This window comes from Ranitomeya variabilis, chromosome 3 (genome assembly GCF_051348905.1).
Source record: "Ranitomeya variabilis isolate aRanVar5 chromosome 3, aRanVar5.hap1, whole genome shotgun sequence".
NCBI classification, from domain to species: Eukaryota; Metazoa; Chordata; class Amphibia; order Anura; family Dendrobatidae; genus Ranitomeya; species Ranitomeya variabilis.
This window is the reverse complement of record NC_135234.1, coordinates 599,057,981-599,075,032: the sequence shown is the minus strand read 5'-3', so window position 1 is coordinate 599,075,032 and position 17,052 is coordinate 599,057,981.

Sequence of the window (17,052 nt, the reverse complement as noted above, 5' to 3'; positions counted from 1 at the left end):
CTGGACCAAAACACATAATATACTAGGACACATCTTCAACACAGATGAGTAAAAATAAGCAAACAAAACTTAGCTTCTCTTGGAGAGACTGATAACGGATGTAGACAGGAGCAATCAGAATAGCACTGAATACAACGACAGCAGGCAACCACTGAGAGTCCAGCTGAACTAAATAGGAACCAGCTAGATAACGAGACAGCTGATCCAACCTCAGACCTGCAGAATGACACAAAGAGCCACCAGAGGGAGCCCAAAGACAACACTCACAGAGTACCACTTGTGTCCACAAGAGGGAGCCCAAAAACAGAGTTCACAACAGACAGGCAGTGGTTGAAGCAGTCCAGTAGGTGATACATGAGGAGTCTTGAAACGTGCACATACCTCACAAGAGAGAACATAACTCCTTACGTCCTTCAGACAGGTAGGCCACCAAAAAAAACGGCTCAGAAACTCCTGTGTCTTCTGTATCCCCCGATGACCCGCCAACTTGGAATCATGGACAAACTTGAGGACCTGCAGCTTTACGGCCTCTGGAACGTATAAACGTTGATCCCGGACCCACATACCGTTTCTGAGAACCAAGTTCACATCAGCAGTCGGGTTGGCGAGAAATGGGTCTGCGTCATAGGCCTCCTTAATGGTCTTCCATAAGTCCTTATTCTGAATGACTCTGATAAAGTTGGCATCAGACAGGACGGTCTTAGACGGTGTCCCAGGTACGGAATCCATGGCATGGATTCGGGACAAAGCATCCACTTTCCCATTACGTGAACCTGGGCGGTACGAAATGACAAAATTAAATTGATTCAAAAATAGTAGACTCCAACGAGCCTGCCGTGGAGAAAGACATCTTGCAGATCTAAGGAACTCCAGGTTGCGATGATCCGTGAGTAGTGTTGAGCGATATCTTCCGATACTCAAAGGTATCGGTATCAGATGGTATCGGCCGATATCCGAAAAATATCGGATATCGCCGATACAGATACCCAATACCAATGCAAGTCAATGGGACACAAGTATCGGAAGGTATCCTGGATGGTTCCCAGGGTCTGAAGGAGAGGAAACTCTCCTTCAGGCCCTGGGATCCATATTCATGTAAAAAATAAAGAATTGAAATAAAAAAATATGGATATACTCACCCCTCCGGCGGCCCCTGGACCTTACCGATGTAACCGGCAGCCTCCGTTCCTAAGAATGAGGAGTGAAGGACCTTCGATGACATCGCGGCTTGTGATTGGTCGCGTGACCGCTCATGTGACCGCTCACGCGACCAATCACAAGCCGCGACGTCATCGCAGGTCCTAAACTCACTGCATTCTTAGGAACGGAGGCTGCCGGTTACATCGGTAAGGTCCAGGGGCCGCCGGACGGGTGAGTATATCCATATTTTTTATTTTAATTCTTTATTTTTTACATGAATATGGATCCCAGGGCCTGAAGGAGAGTCTCCTCTCCTCCAGACCCTGGGAACCATACACTGGGAACTTCCGATTCCGATTTCCGATATCACAAAAATATCGGAACTCGGTATCAGAATTCCAATACAGCAAATATCGGCCGATACCCGATACTTGCGGTATCGGAATATATCCGTGAGCAGGATAACTTGTTGTGATGCCCCCTGCAGATGATGTCTCCATTCCTTAAATGCAGCGATAATGGCAAGAAGCTCCTTATCTCCCACATCGTAGTTCTTTTCTGCAGCGGAGAGTCTGCGAGAAAATAAAGCACATGGATGTAATAAGCTTTTCTCTCCTGTTCTTTGTGAGAGGATGGCCCCCAGAGCACAGTCCAAAGCGTCCACTTCTACAATGAAAGGAAGTGCTGGGTTTGGGTGAATTAGTACATGTGCAGATGCAAACCGGGATTTAAGACAATCAAAAGCTTCCTGAGCCTGTGCGGACCACAAGAAAGTATTTTCCTTCTAAGGCTGGTTTCACACTTGCGTTTTTATCTGCATGCGTTTTTTAAAAAAACGCATGTGTGAAAAAACGCATGTAAACGCGGTAAAACGCATGCGTTTTTTAGACACATGCGTTTTTATAGAAAAACACAAGAAAACAAGAAAAAAACAAAAAACCCTAACCCTAACCCTACCCCTAACCCTACCCCTAACCCTAACCCTACCCCTACCCCTAACCCTACCCCTAACCCTAACCCTACCCCTAACCCTACCCCTAACCCTAATCAGTGGCCACTTATATAAGTGCCACGTATTTAAGTGCCACGTATATAAGTGCCACGTATTTAAGTGCCACATATTTAAGTGCCATGTATATAAGTGCCACGTATATAAGTGCCACGTATTTCACGTATATGCCACGATATTTCAGTGCCACGTATTTCAGTGCCACGCATTTAAGTGCCACGTATTTATGTGTCACGATATTTCAGTGCCACGTATATCCACGTAGTTATAGTATTTATAGTACGTGGCACTTAAATATGTGGCACTGAAATACGCGGCACTGAAATATTGTGGCACTGAAAGACGTGGCACTGAAAGACGTGGCACTGAAAGACGTGGCACTGAAATACGTGGCACTATGACTGTCAGAAAATGTTCATTAAACGGTTAGGGGTGAGGTTAGGGGTAGGGTTAGGGTTAGGGTTTGGATACCTTTATCACCTTGATGTTGGTGGGTGACTTTTCAGTGTGTTTTCTGTTTTTTTTCTATAAAAACGCATGCGTTTTTAACGCAAACGCATGTGCTTAAAAACGCATGCGTTTACATAGACAGCAATGCATTTTTTTTGCCGCGAAAAAACGCATGCGTTTTTTCGCGGCAAAAAAAAAACGCGCAAAAAAATACTACAGGTTGCATTTTTGAAAATGAACGCATGCAGAAAAAAAACGCATGTGTTTGAAAAAGCGACCAAACGCGTACAAAAAAAACGCATGCGTTTTCAATGTTAAATATAGGGAAAAAAAACGCTGCAGACAAAAACGCAAGTGTGAAATCAGCCTTAGTTAGCTGTGTAATTGGTCACACAATTTCAGAGAAATTATGAAAGAAACGTCTATAGATATTTGCGAATCCGATGAAACGCTGTACCTCCTTGACATTTTTAGGTGTGGGCCAATCAAGAATAGCCTGGATCTTACTTGCCTCCATGTTAAGCTTCTGTGGTGAGATGACATACCCCAGGAACTGAATCTCTGTGAGATGGAATTCGCATTTCTCAGGCTTAATGTAGAGGTGATTCTCCTTTAGACGCCTCAGGACGGTCTTCACATGCTCCTAATGTTCCTGCAAACAGTCAGAAAAAATTAAGATGTCATCCAAGTAGATCATGACAAAATGGTCCAATGGATCTCTGAAAATATCATTAGCCAGATGTTGGAAGGTTGCCGGAGCATTGCAGAGACCAAAAGGCATCACCAGATATTCGAAATGCCCATACCGACATCTAAATGCAGTCTTTCATTCATCTCCAGAGCGGATCCTAATTAAATTATATGCTCCCCGAAGATCTAACTTGGAGAAGATCTTGGCCTTGTCGCACTCTTTCCAGCTGTTCAGGGATTAACGGTAAGGGGTAGTGATTCCGAATGGTCACCTTATTGAGCTCCCGATAGTCGATACAATGTCTAAGAGTTCCATCCTTCTTCTTAACGAAAAAGATGGGTGCTCCTGCCGGTGATGAGGAGGGGCGAATAAAACCCCTAGCCAAATTATCATCGATGTATTCCTTTAAAGCCTTCAGCTCCGGAGCTGCAAGTGGGTAGACATTATTAAAAGGAATAGCGGCCCCCGGAAGCAGCTCAATGGGACAATCATATGGTCTGTGAGGGGAAGCTGGTCTGCCATCTTCTTCTTATAAATGTCCGAAAATTCACTATACACAGATGGTAGAGTAGATACATCAGTGGCACATTTCGTATCTCGAGCACTCACTTGGCCAGTTACCGGTGTCTCCTTTGATGGGAAAGTGATTTCCTTGGTCTCCCAGTTGATAATAGGATTTTGTCACTGCAGCCATGGAATCCCTAAAATTAAAGGGAAATGTGGTGAAGAGATCAACATAAATGACAGCATTTCCTGGTGATCAGGGTCTATGGAGACTTCCAGAAGTACAGTCTCTTGATCTACTGGTCCAGAGACTGGAGGGGAGCCATCCACCATTTCCATAGTTACCGGGGAGGCTCTCTGCTGGGTCCATATGCCATGTTCCCGGGCAAATGTTAAGTCCATAAAATTTCCTCCTGCCCCTGAATCCACCATAGCTGCACAGGGAATCCATTGGCCTGACGACCGGATCTTAATAGGAAGGGAGCAATGTGTGTCCTTACGCTCCAGCATCTTGGGAGAGGCAGTCAAAGACAGAGAGTGAAAAATGGCATTCACAGAAAAACTAGACTCAAATGTAATGGATTCAGCATCCTGATTATCAAATTCCCCAACCGTGGCTAGTATCTTGCGAGGCTGCTTGGGACAATTGATAAGAAAGTGATCTGACTGACCGCAGTAAAAGCATAGACTCTCCTGGAAACGATGCTCCCTGCACTTGTTACTCTCGCGCCCCTGTAGTGCATCCACCTGCATGGGAACTGGTTCAGCCTCCCAAGAGGATTTGCCTGACGGTTCTTTAGAAGGAAGGGAAGAGTTAGTGACACGATTAGAGGCTTCAAATCTCTCCTGTCTACGCTCAGTAACACGTATATCTATGCGTACACAATGCTGTATTATTAATATTTATTTATATAGCACCATTAATTCCATGGTGCTGTACATGAGAAAGGGGTTACATACAGGGTTATAGATATCATTTACAGTAAACAGGTTTACAGTGACACACTGGTACAGAGGGGAGAGGACCCTGTCCTTGCGGACTTACAATGGAGTATCTATGGGGCAATAATCAACGGTGCAGACAGCTTTCTATGGAGCATCTATGGGGCCATAATGAATGGTGCAGAGCATTATATATGGCACAGCTTTCTATGGAGCATCTATGGGGCCATAATGAACGGTGCAGAGCTTTATATATGGCAAAGCTTTATATGGAGCATCTATGGGGCCATAATGAATGGTGCAGAGCATTATATATGGCACAGCTTTCTATGGAGCATCTATGGGGCCATAATGAACGGTGCAGAGCTTTATATATGGCAAAGCTTTATATGGAGCATCTATGGGGCCATAATGAATGGTGCAATGCATTATATATGGCACAGCTTTATATGGAGCATCTATGGGGCCATAATGAACGGCGCAGAGCTTTATATATGGCACAGCTTTCTATGGAGCATCTATGGGGCCATAATGAATGGTGCAGAGCTTTATATATGGCACAGCTTTCTATGGAGCATCTATGGGGCCATAATGAACGGTGCAGAGCATTATATATGGCACTGCTTTATATGGAGCATCTATGAGGCCATAATGAACCGTGCAGAGCTTTATATATGGCACAGCTTTCTATGGAGCATCTATGAGGCCATAATGAACGGTGCAGAGCTTTATATATGGCACAACTTTCTATGGAGCATCTATGGGGCCATAATGAACGGTGCAGAGCTTTATATATGGCACAGCTTTATATGGAGAATCTATGGGGCCATAATGAATGGTGCAGAGCATTATGTATGGCACAGCTTTCTATGGAGCATCTATGGGGCCATAATGAACGGTGCAGAGCATTATATATGGCACAGCTTTATATGGAGAGTCTATGGGGCCATAATGAATGGTGCAGAGCATTATGTATGGCACAGCTTTCTATGGAGTATCTATGGGGCCATAATGAACGGTGCAGAGCATTATATATGGCACAGCTTTCTATGGAGCATCTATGGGGCCATAATGAACGGTGCAGAGCTTTATATATGGCACAGCTTTATATGGGGCATCTATGGGGCCATAATGAACGGTGTAGAGCATTATATATGGCACAGCTTTATATGGAGCATCTATGGGGCCATAATGAATGGTGCAGAGCATTATATATGGCACAGCTTTATATGGAGCATCTATGGGGCAATAATGAACGGTATGGAGCATCTATTTTTATTTTTGAAATTCACCAGTAGCTGCTGCATTTCCTTCCCTAGGCTTATACTCGATTTAATAAGTTTTCCCAGTTTTTTGTGGCAAAATTAGGGGGGTGGGCTTATACTCGGGTCGGCTTATACTCGAGTATATACGGTAATTACTCAAAAACAGAAATGTAAACAGAACTATCAGATATTTCTGCAATTGTAACGAAGTCCTCAGCTCTATATAGAAAATCACAGCAAACATAGTAGCGAACAAAACATAGTACAGATATTCCTGCAATAGTAACGAGGTCCTCAGCTCTATATAGAAAATCACAGCAAACATAGTAGCGAACAAAACATAGTACAGATATTCCTGCAATAGTAACGAGGTCCTCAGCTCTATATAGAAAATCACAGCAAACAGAGTAGCGGGGCACGACCGCTAATGTGAACCAGTCCAGCAAGGAAATGATGTGGAAATGCACACAGTACTTAAATGATGAAGTCCAGCAAAACTTGCTCACATGTGTGCAAGTACTTGTTAGTAGGAGTCCAATTGTTCACAGTAGGGTTGAGCGAAATGGATCGGACAAATTCAAAAATCTACGACTTTCGGCAAAGTCGGGTTTCATGAAACCTGACCCGATCCTAGTGTGGGATCGGCCATGAGGTCAGCGATCTTCGTGCCAAAGTCACATTTCATATGACGCGTTCAGCGCCATTTCTCAGCCAATGAAGGAGGACGCAGTGTGGGGGCAGCGTGGTGACATAGGTCTCGGTCCCCACCGTCTTAGAGAAGGGCATGACAATGATTGGCTTGCTTTCTGCGGCGTCTCAGGGGCTATAAAGGGGCATGCATGCCGACTGCCATCTTACTTCTGCCGATCTCAGCATAGGGAAAGGTTGCTGCAGTTTCGTCAGAAGAAGGGATATAGTTAGGGAGGGAAGATTAACCCCAAAACCGCTTGTGCTGTAGGGATTTCCACTGTCCAACACCACCTTTTTTTGCAGGGACAGTGGAGGCTATTTTTTTGTGCATCAGCTCTGTAGCTTATTAGGCTGCCTTATAAGGCTCCCTGATAACTGCATTGCTGTTTGCACGCTGCTGTGCAAACCAACTGCTTTTTTAAAAGCAAAAATCCTGTTGATCCTTTCTGCAGTTATCTTGTTTATTTGTCCACACTTTTGTGTGCAGCAGTCCTTTTTGTTGCTGCCATACTTGTCCTGAGATCATTGTAGGGAGATTGAAATTGTACTACAGTCCTTGGATTTTTTCAGATATCTTCCAGCCACTTTCTGCCACTTACATTGTGTTGTGTTACACACTGGAGATTCAAATTGTCAAACTGGATATACGTCAGTTCTGTTAGTTTGTCGTATATCAGCCAGCCACGTTCTGCCACTTACATTGTGTTGTGTTATACACTGGGACTCAGTTGTGGTGCAGTCTCCCCCCAAAAAAAGGGAGATTCAAATTGTCAGAAAGTGGATATACGTCAGTTCTGTTTGTCGTATATCAGCCAGCCACGTTCTGCCACTTACATTGTGTTGTGTTATACACTGGGCCTGAGTTGTGGTGCAGTCTCCCCCCCAAAAAAGGAGATTCAAATTGACACAAAGTGGATATACGTCAATTCTGTTAGTTTGTCGTATATTAGCCAGCCACGTTCTGCCACTTACATTGTGTTGTGTTATACACTGGGCCTGAGTTTTGGTTCAGTCTCCCCAAAATAAAAAGGGAGATTTAAATTCTCAACAAGTTTATATACACCTTCTACCTTGTTTTACAGAACCATTTAACTAACGGTTGTTATTTTGGAAACATTTTCCCAAAAATGAGGAAGTCTGGTGGAAGAGGCCATGGGCGGTCGTTGCCAGCTGGTACTGATGGTGGTGGTGGTGGAGCATCTGGTGCTAGTGGGAAAAGCACAATAGCACCTAAGGCTGGAGGTGTTGAGCCAGCGTCATCGTCTGGCTACACAAGGCCTCGAAGGTTCCCTTATATTGGAGTAGGAAATCCACTTTTAAAGCCAGAGCAGCAGGAAAAAGTTTTGGCTTTCCTTGCTGACTCAGCCTCTAGCTCTTCGCCTCCTCTTCAGAAAGTTCAAAATATAAAAGCAGCGAGTCGTCAGTGGATGCTCCTTGTCAGGAACAAGATGTTTCCTTGTGTCCTTCACCCAAACCAAAAGTGAAGGATGCATCAGGCGACACCACAGGTTACTCCATAGAGCTCTTTACTAGGGTTGAGCGAAACGGATCAGACATTTTCAAAAATCGCCGACTTTCAGCAATTCGGGTTTCATGAAACCCGACCCGATCCCACTGTGGGATCTTCGCGCCAAAGTCGAGTTTCATGTATCGCTTTCCCCGCCATTTTTCAGCCAATGAAGGAGTGTGGGCAGCGTGATGACATAGGTTCCGGCTTGCTTTCTGCGGCGTCACAGGGGGTAAAACCGCCATATTACCGTTTGGGAAGTCGCGATTTCCACAGTCCAACACAGCCCTTGCTGTGCACGGAGGAGAGAGAGAGAGAGAGATACCCATCAACTTACTTTGGGTTTCATGTTTCAGTCGGATCCCCGACTTTTCGCAATAATCAGCCGATTTCACACGATCCGACTTTTGAGAAAGTCGGGTTTAACGAAACCCGACTCGATCCTAAAAAAGTAAAAGTCGCTCAACTCTACTCTTTACACATACCGTGCCTGGGTTAGAAAGGGAAATTGTTAACTGCCCATTACAAGATGAATCGGACATGGAGTGCACTGATGCACAGCCACAGCTAGATTATTATGCTGTTCCATTGACTCAGATCACTACTTTGCTGTTGTGAATTAGACTTTTTGGCTCCCTCTTGTGGTCACTAGTGATATGACTCTGGGATTGTCTTTCTTCACTTTGGCACTCACCTGGGCCGTTAGTCCAGGGGTGTTGCTATATTAACTTCCTGGATCCTTAGTCCAGTGCCTGGCATCGTTGTAATCAGATCCTTCTGTTTGCTCCTGTCCACTGGTCCTGGTTTTTGCAAAATTAAGCTAAGTCTTGCTTTTTGGTTATTTGGGTTATTTGCTTTGCTTCTATTTTTGTCCAGCTTGTACTAAATGTGATTTCTGACCTTGCTGGAAGCTCTAGGGGTGCTGGTGTTCTCCCCCTGGCCGTTAGACGGTTCGGGGGTTCTTGAATATCCAGCGTGGATATTTAAATAGGGTTTTTGCTGACCATATAAGTCATCTTACTATATTCTGCTATTAGCTAGTGGGCCTCTCTTTGCTAAATACCTAGTTCATTCTTATGTTTGTCTTTTCCTCTTACCTCACCGTTATTATTTGTTGGGGGCTTGTATCCAACTTTTTGGGGTCTTATCTCTGGAGGCAAGAAAGGTCTTTCTTTTCCCTTCTAGGGTTAGTTAGTTCTCCGGCTGGCGCGAGACGTCTAGAACCAACGTAGGCACGTTCCCCGGCTACTTCTATTTGTGGTGCTAGGATTAGATATATGGTCAGCCCAGTTACCACTGCCCTATGAGCTGGTTTTTTTGTGTTTGCAGACTTGGTTATTATTTCTGAGACCCTCTGCCATTGATGTCATAACAGTATGCCAGGCCAACATTGAATGTTTAATGCATTGCAGAAGTGGAATGAGTGCGCTCTGGCCGCAAATTTCAGAAATGGCCTTTCTGAAGCCATTAAGAATGTGATGGTGGGTTTCCCCATTCCTACAAGTCTGAATGATTCCATGGCGCTGGCTATTCAAATTGACCGGCGTTTGCGGGAGCGCAAAACCGCTAATCCTCTGGTGGTGTTGTCTGAACAAGCACCTGATTTGATGCAATGTGATAGAATTCAGACCAGAAATGAGCGGAAAAATCATAGACGTCAGAATGGGTTGTGTTTTTACTGTGGTGATTCTACACATGTTATATCAGCATGCTCTAAACGCCTAACAAGGGTTGTTAGTCCTGTCGCCATTGGTAATTTGCAACCTAAATTTATTTTGTCTGTAACTTTAATTTGCTCATTGTCCTCTTACCCTGTTATGGCGTTTGTGGATTCAGGTGCTGCCCTGAGTCTTATGGATCTGTCATTCGCTAAGCGCTGTGGTTTGGTTCTTGAGCCGTTGGTAAATCCTATCCCTCTTAGAGGTATTGATGCTACGCCATTGGCGGAAAATAAACTGCAGTTTTGGACACAGGTAACCATGTGCATGACTCCTGAACATCGGGAGGTGATTCGTTTTCTTTTTCTGCATAAAATGCATGATTTGGTCGTTTTGGGTTTGCCATGATTACAGACTCATAATCCAGTCTTGGATTGGAAGGCAATGTCTGTGTCAAGTTGGGGCTGTCAGGGTATTCATGGTGATTTCCCGCCGGTGTCTATTGCTTCCTCTACTCCTTCGGAAGTTCCTGAGTATTTGTCTGATTATCAGGATGTGTTCAGCGAGTCCAGGTCCAGTGCTCTGCCCCCTCATAGGGACTGTGACTGTGCCATAGATTTGATTCCAGGTAGCAAATTTCCTAAGGGTAGACTATTTAATCTGTCTGTACCTGAGCATACCGCAATGCGTTCGTATATCAAGGAATCTCTGGAGAAGGGGCATATCCGTCCATCCTCTTCCCCTCTTGGTGCGGGATTCTTTTTTGTGGCCAAGAAGGACGGATCTTTGAGACCTTGTATTGACTATCGGCTTTTGAATAAAATCACTGTTAAATTTCAGTATCCTTTGCCTCTGTTGTCAGACTTGTTTGCCCGAATTAAAGGTGCCAAGTGGTTCACCAAGATAGATCTTCGTGGTGCATACAACCTTGTGCGTATTAAGCAAGGAGATGAATGGAAAACCGCGTTTAATACGCCCGAAGGTCATTTTGAGTACTTGGTGATGCCTTTTGGGCTCTCTAATGCTCCTTCAGTGTTTCAGTCCTTTATGCATGATATTTTCCGGAAGTATCTGGATAAATTTATGATCGTTTATCTGGATGATATTCTGGTTTTTTCTGATGACTGGGACTCGCATGTGGAGCAGGTCAGGATGGTGTTTCAGGTTTTGCGCGAGAATGCGTTGTTTGTTAAGGGCTCAAAGTGTCTCTTTGGAGTACAGAAGGTTCCCTTTTTGGGGTTTATTTTTTCCCCTTCTGCGGTGGAGATGGACCCAGTCAAGGTCCGAGCTATTCATGATTGGACTCAGCCCACGTCAGTTAAGAGTCTTCAGAAGTTCTTGGGTTTTGCTAACTTCTACCGTCGTTTTATTGCAAATTTTTCTAGCATTGTTAAACCTTTGACGGATATGACCAAGAAAGGTTCTGATGTTGCTAACTGGGCTCCTGCAGCCGTGGAGGCTTTCCAGGAGTTGAAGCGCCGGTTTACTTCGGCGCCTGTTTTGTGCCAGCCTGATGTCTCACTTCCCTTTCAGGTTGAAGTGGATGCTTCTGAGATTGGGGCAGGGGCCGTTTTGTCGCAGAGAGGCCCTGGTTGCTCTGTGATGAGACCTTGTGCCTTTTTCTCTAGGAAGTTTTCGCCTGCTGAGCGGAATTATGATGTTGGCAATCGGGAGTTGTTGGCCATGAAGTGGGCATTTGAGGAGTGGCGTAATTGGCTCGAGGGTGCTAAGCATCGTGTGGTGGTCTTGACTGATCACAAAAATTTGATGTATCTCGAGTCTGCTAAACGCCTGAATCCTAGACAGGCCCGCTGGTCACTGTTTTTCTCCCGTTTTGACTTTGTGGTCTCGTATTTACCAGGTTCAAAGAATGTGAAGGCTGATGCTCTTTCAAGGAGCTTTGTGCCTGACTCTCCGGGAGTCGCAGAACCAGTTGGTATTCTTAAAGAGGGAGTTATCTTGTCAGCCATTTCTCCGGATTTGCGACGTGTGTTGCAGAGATTTCAGGCTGGGAGACCTGATTCTTGTCCACCTGACAGACTGTTTGCTCCTGATAAGTGGACCAGCAGAGTCATTTCCGAGGTTCATTCCTCGGTGTTGGCAGGGCATCCGGGAATTTTTGGCACCAGAGATCTGGTGGCTAGGTCCTTTTGGTGGCCTTCCTTGTCTCGGGATGTGCGGTCGTTTGTGCAGTCCTGTGGGACTTGTGCTCGGGCTAAACCTTGCTGTTCTCGTGCCAGCGGGTTGCTCTTGCCCTTGCCTGTACCGAAGAGGCCTTGGACACACATTTCCATGGATTTCATTTCAGATCTTCCGGTTTCTCAGGGCATGTCTGTCATCTGGGTGGTATGTGATCGCTTTTCTAAGATGGTCCATTTGGTACCTTTGCCTAAGCTCTCTTCCGATCTGGTTCCTGTGTTCTTTCAGAATGTGGTTCGTTTACACGGCATTCCTGAGAATATTGTGTCTGACAGAGGATCCCAGTTTGTTTCCAGGTTCTGGCGATCCTTTTGTGCTAGGATGGGCATTGATTTGTCGTTTTCATCTGCCTTTCATCCTCAGACTAATGGACACACGGAGCGAACTAATCAGACTCTGGAGGCTTATTTGAGGTGTTTTGTTTCTGCGGATCAGGATGATTGGGTGACCTTCTTGCCGTTGGCTGAGTTTGCCCTTAATAATCGGGCTAGTTCCGCTACATTGGTTTCGCCTTTTTTCTGCAACTCTGGTTTCCATCCTCGTTTTTCCTCGGGACATGTGGAGCCTTCTGACTGTCCTGGGGTAGATTCTGTGGTGGATAGGTTGCAGCGGATCTGGAATCATGTGGTGGACAACTTCAAGTTGTCACAGGAGAAGGCTCAGCGTTTTGCCAACCGCCGCCGCGGTGTGGGTCCCCGACTTCGTGTTGGGGATTTGGTATGGCTGTCTTCTCGATTTGTTCCTATGAAGGTCTCCTCTCCTAAATTTAAGCCTCACTTCATCGGTCCTTACAAGATATTGGAAATCCTTAATCCGGTGTCCTTTCGCTTGGATCTTCCGGTGTCGTTTGCCATTCACAACGTGTTCCATAGGTCTTTGTTGCGGCGGTAGGTTGTGCCTGTGGTTCCTTCTGTTGAGCCTCCTGCTCCGGTGTTGGTTGAGGGCGAGTTGGAGTACATGGTGGAGAAGATCTTGGATTCTCGTCTCTCCAGGCGGAGGCTTCAGTATCTGGTCAAGTGGAAGGGCTATGGTCAGGAGGATAATTCCTGGGTGGTTGCCTCTGATGTGCATGCGGCCGATTTAGTTCGTGCCTTTCACGCTGCTCATCCTGATCGCCCTGGTGGTCTTGGTGAGGGTTCGGTGACCCCTCCTTAAGGGGTGGGTACTGTTGTGAATTAGACTTTTTGGCTCCCTCTTGTGGTCACTAGTGATATGACTCTGGGATTGTCTTTCTTCACTTTGGCACTCACCTGGGCCGTTAGTCCAGGGGTGTTGCTATATTTACTTCCTGGATCCTTAGTCCAGTGCCTGGCATCATTGTAATCAGATCCTTCTGTTTGCTCCTGTCCGCTGGTCCTGTCCGCTGGTCCTGGTTTTTGCAAAATTAAGCTAAGTCTTGCTTTTTGGTTATTTGGGTTATTTGCTTTGCTTCTATTTTTGTCCAGCTTGTACTAAATGTGATTTCTGACCTTGCTGGAAGCTCTAGGGGTGCTGGTGTTCTCCCCCCGGCCGTTAGACGGTTCGGGGGTTCTTGAATATCCAGCGTGGATATTTAAATAGGGTTTTTGCTGACCATATAAGTCATCTTACTATATTCTGCTATTAGCTAGTGGGCCTCTCTTTGCTAAATACCTAGTTCATTCTTATGTTTGTCTTTTCCTCTTACCTCACCGTTATTATTTGTTGGGGGCTTGTATCCAACTTTTTGGGGTCTTATCTCTGGAGGCAAGAAAGGTCTTTCTTTTCCCTTCTAGGGTTAGTTAGTTCTCCGGCTGGCGCGAGACGTCTAGAACCAACGTAGGCACGTTCCCCGGCTACTTCTATTTGTGGTGCTAGGATTAGATATATGGTCAGCCCAGTTACCACTGCCCTATGAGCTGTTTTTTTGTGTTTGCAGACTTGGTTATTATTTCTGAGACCCTCTGCCATTGGGGTCATAACACTTTGCCCTCACACTGTACTGAGCCAGAATATGACCATGATGAGACTATGGTTCCCCGTCCCGAACGCTATAGCACCTTACACGGTGACACAGAGGAAGGTGCACATGACATTGAAGAGGAGGTGATAGATGACCCAGTTGTTGACCCAGATTAGCAGCCATTGGGGAAGAGGGTGCCACTGCCAGTAGCTCAGAAGCGGAGGAGGAGGATCCGCAGCAGCCATCTACATCGCAACAGCTGTCATCTGGCAGGCCCGTATCAGGCCAAAAACGTGTGTCAAAAACAAAAACAGTTTTAGGACAGCATTGCCATCCGGTGAAAGTAGCACAGTGTGCAATGCCTGAAAAGGTATTCGATAGTAGGAAGAGTGCAGTGTGGCAATTTTTTAACCAAGATCCAAATGATCAGTCAAAAGTTATATGTAAGAAATGCTCGAGGACCTTTAGCAGAGGGAAGAATCTTCAAAATTTAAATACAACATGCATGCGTAGACATTTAACCAGCATGCACTTGCAAGCCTGGACTAACTACCAAACGTCACATACCATTGGTGCACCTGCTCAGAATAAAGGTAGTCAGCAACGCTACATTGCTTCCCTTACTGTAAGCCCACCGGTTAGGACACCACCAGCAGCAAATGTGGAGGTATCGTTGCAAGGCCAAAGCAGTCAGGGAATCACAAGGTTATTGGTAGGAAACACTGTATGTAGGCCAACATCAAGAATACCATCACCAACCCTCTCTTAATCCGCCATGTCCACCACCACCATCACCGCTAGTTCCACCATATTCAGCTCTCCAGTCCAGCTCACCCTACAAGAGACTCTCGTTAGGAAAAGAAAGTACTCATCCTCTCATCCGCATACACATGGTTTGAATGCCCACATTGCTAGACTAATCTCGTTAGAGATGATGCCCTACCGGTTGGTTGAAAGCAAAGATTTCAAAGACCTGATGGCCTACGCAGTACCATGCTATGACCTACCCAGTCGGCACTTGTTTGTGGGAAAAGCCATCCCAGCCCTCCACCAGCATGTCAAAGACCGCATTGTCCATGCACTGAGGCAATCAGTCAGTGGAAAGGTGCACCTCACAACAGATGCATGGACCAGTAGGCAGGGCCAGGGACATTACGTGTCCATCATGGTGCACTGGGTTAATGTGATGGATGCAGGGTCCACTGGGGACAGACATAGTGGGACAGTTCTGCCTAGCCCATGGTCTAGGAAACAATTGGCTGTAGGCGTTCGCCACCCCTCCTCCTCCTCCTTCTCCAGAAGTGAAAGCTCGTCCACAGAGCGCAGTCGCACGACCACTCCATCCGCAGCTGCCAGTGTTGCACATGAGGTGTCCCATTACCGAACAGCTAGTGGTAAGCGTCAGCAGGCTGTGTTACAAATGAAGTGTTTGGGTGACAACAGACACACTGCGGAAGTACTGGCCGAGTACTTGCAGCAAGAAACTCAGTCATGGCTGGGCAGTGTAGATCTTGAGGCAGGCAAGGTAGTCAGTGATAACGGACGGAATTTTATGGCTGCCATAGCCCTTTCAGAACTGAAGCACATACCTTGCCTGGCTCACACCTTGAACCTGGTGGTGCAGTGCTTCCTGAAAAATTATTCGGGGTTACCAGCCCTGCTCCTGAAGGTGTGAAGACTTTGCTCGCACATCCGCCAGTCGCTCGTACACTCCAGCCGTATGCTGAACCATCAGCGATCGCTGAATCTTCCCCAGCACCGCCTAATAATCGACGTTGCAACAAGTTGAAACTCCACACTGCACATGCTTCAGAGGCTGTGCGAACAGAGGTGTGCTGTAACTTATTTGTGGGAGGATACACATACACCGGCAGGCACTTGGATGGCAGACATGGAGTTGTCTGGTGCGCAGTGGTCGAAGCTACAAGACCTCTGTCAAGTTCTTCAGTGTTTTGAGGAATGCACACGGCTGGTAACTGCAGACAATGCCATCATAAGCATGAGCATCCCACTAATGCGTCTGCTGATGCAAAGTTTGAAGCACATTAAGGAGGAGGCATCTGCAGCTGAAGAGAAGGGAAGCTTTGATGACAGTCAGCCATTGTCAGCTCAGGGAACTCTCCTGGACGAGGTGGCAGACAAAGAGGAGGAGGAGGAGGAGGATGGGGATGAATATTTATGGGAGGAGGATGCTCCTCAGGGGGCAATAGAAACTGGTGGTGTTGCAAGGTCAGGTACAGGGTTTTTGCGGGACACAAGTGATGTTGATTTGCAAGAAAGTGCTCCTCAAGCCAGCACAAGCAGTGAATTGACACCTGGAACATTGGCCTACGTGGCTGAGTATGCCTTGCGCATCCTAAAAAGGGACCCCCGCATTATCAAAATGATGACCGATGAGATGACGATTACTGGTTGGCCTGCCTCCTGGATCCATGATATAAAGGAAAATTACAAAATATCATGCCACATGAGAACCTTGAGCAAATATTGGCTACCAAACAAGCAACTCTTGTAGACTGTTTGGTTTATGCATTCCCAGCACACAGCGGCGGTGATGGTTCTCATATGAGCCGTAGGGGGCAACATGGCAGAGGTGTTAGAGGTGCACAAATCCGAAGTGGCATTGGACAGAGGGGTTTTATGACCAGTTTGTGGAGTGATTTCGCAACGACCGCTGACATGACAGGTACTGCTGCATCGATTCAAAGTGACAGGAGACAGCATTTTTCCAGTATGGTTACGAACTACTTTTCCACACTTATCAATGTTCTCCCTCACAGGTCATTCCCCTTTGAATACTCGGCATCTAAAATAGACACCTGGCCTGAATTGGCAGAATATGCATTACAGGAGCTCGAATGCCCTGCTGCTAGTGTGCTATCAGAAAGAGTATTCAGTGCTGCTGGTTCAATACTGACAGAAAAAATGACACGTCTGGCTACCCGAAATGTTGATGATCTAACCTTCATTAAAATTAACCAATCATGGATTTCAAATTATTTTGCCCCACCTTCCCCTGCTGACACGTAGCTTGCCTGAAAAATGTCTTGCTTTTGGCCTCCTCTTACTGACTTCT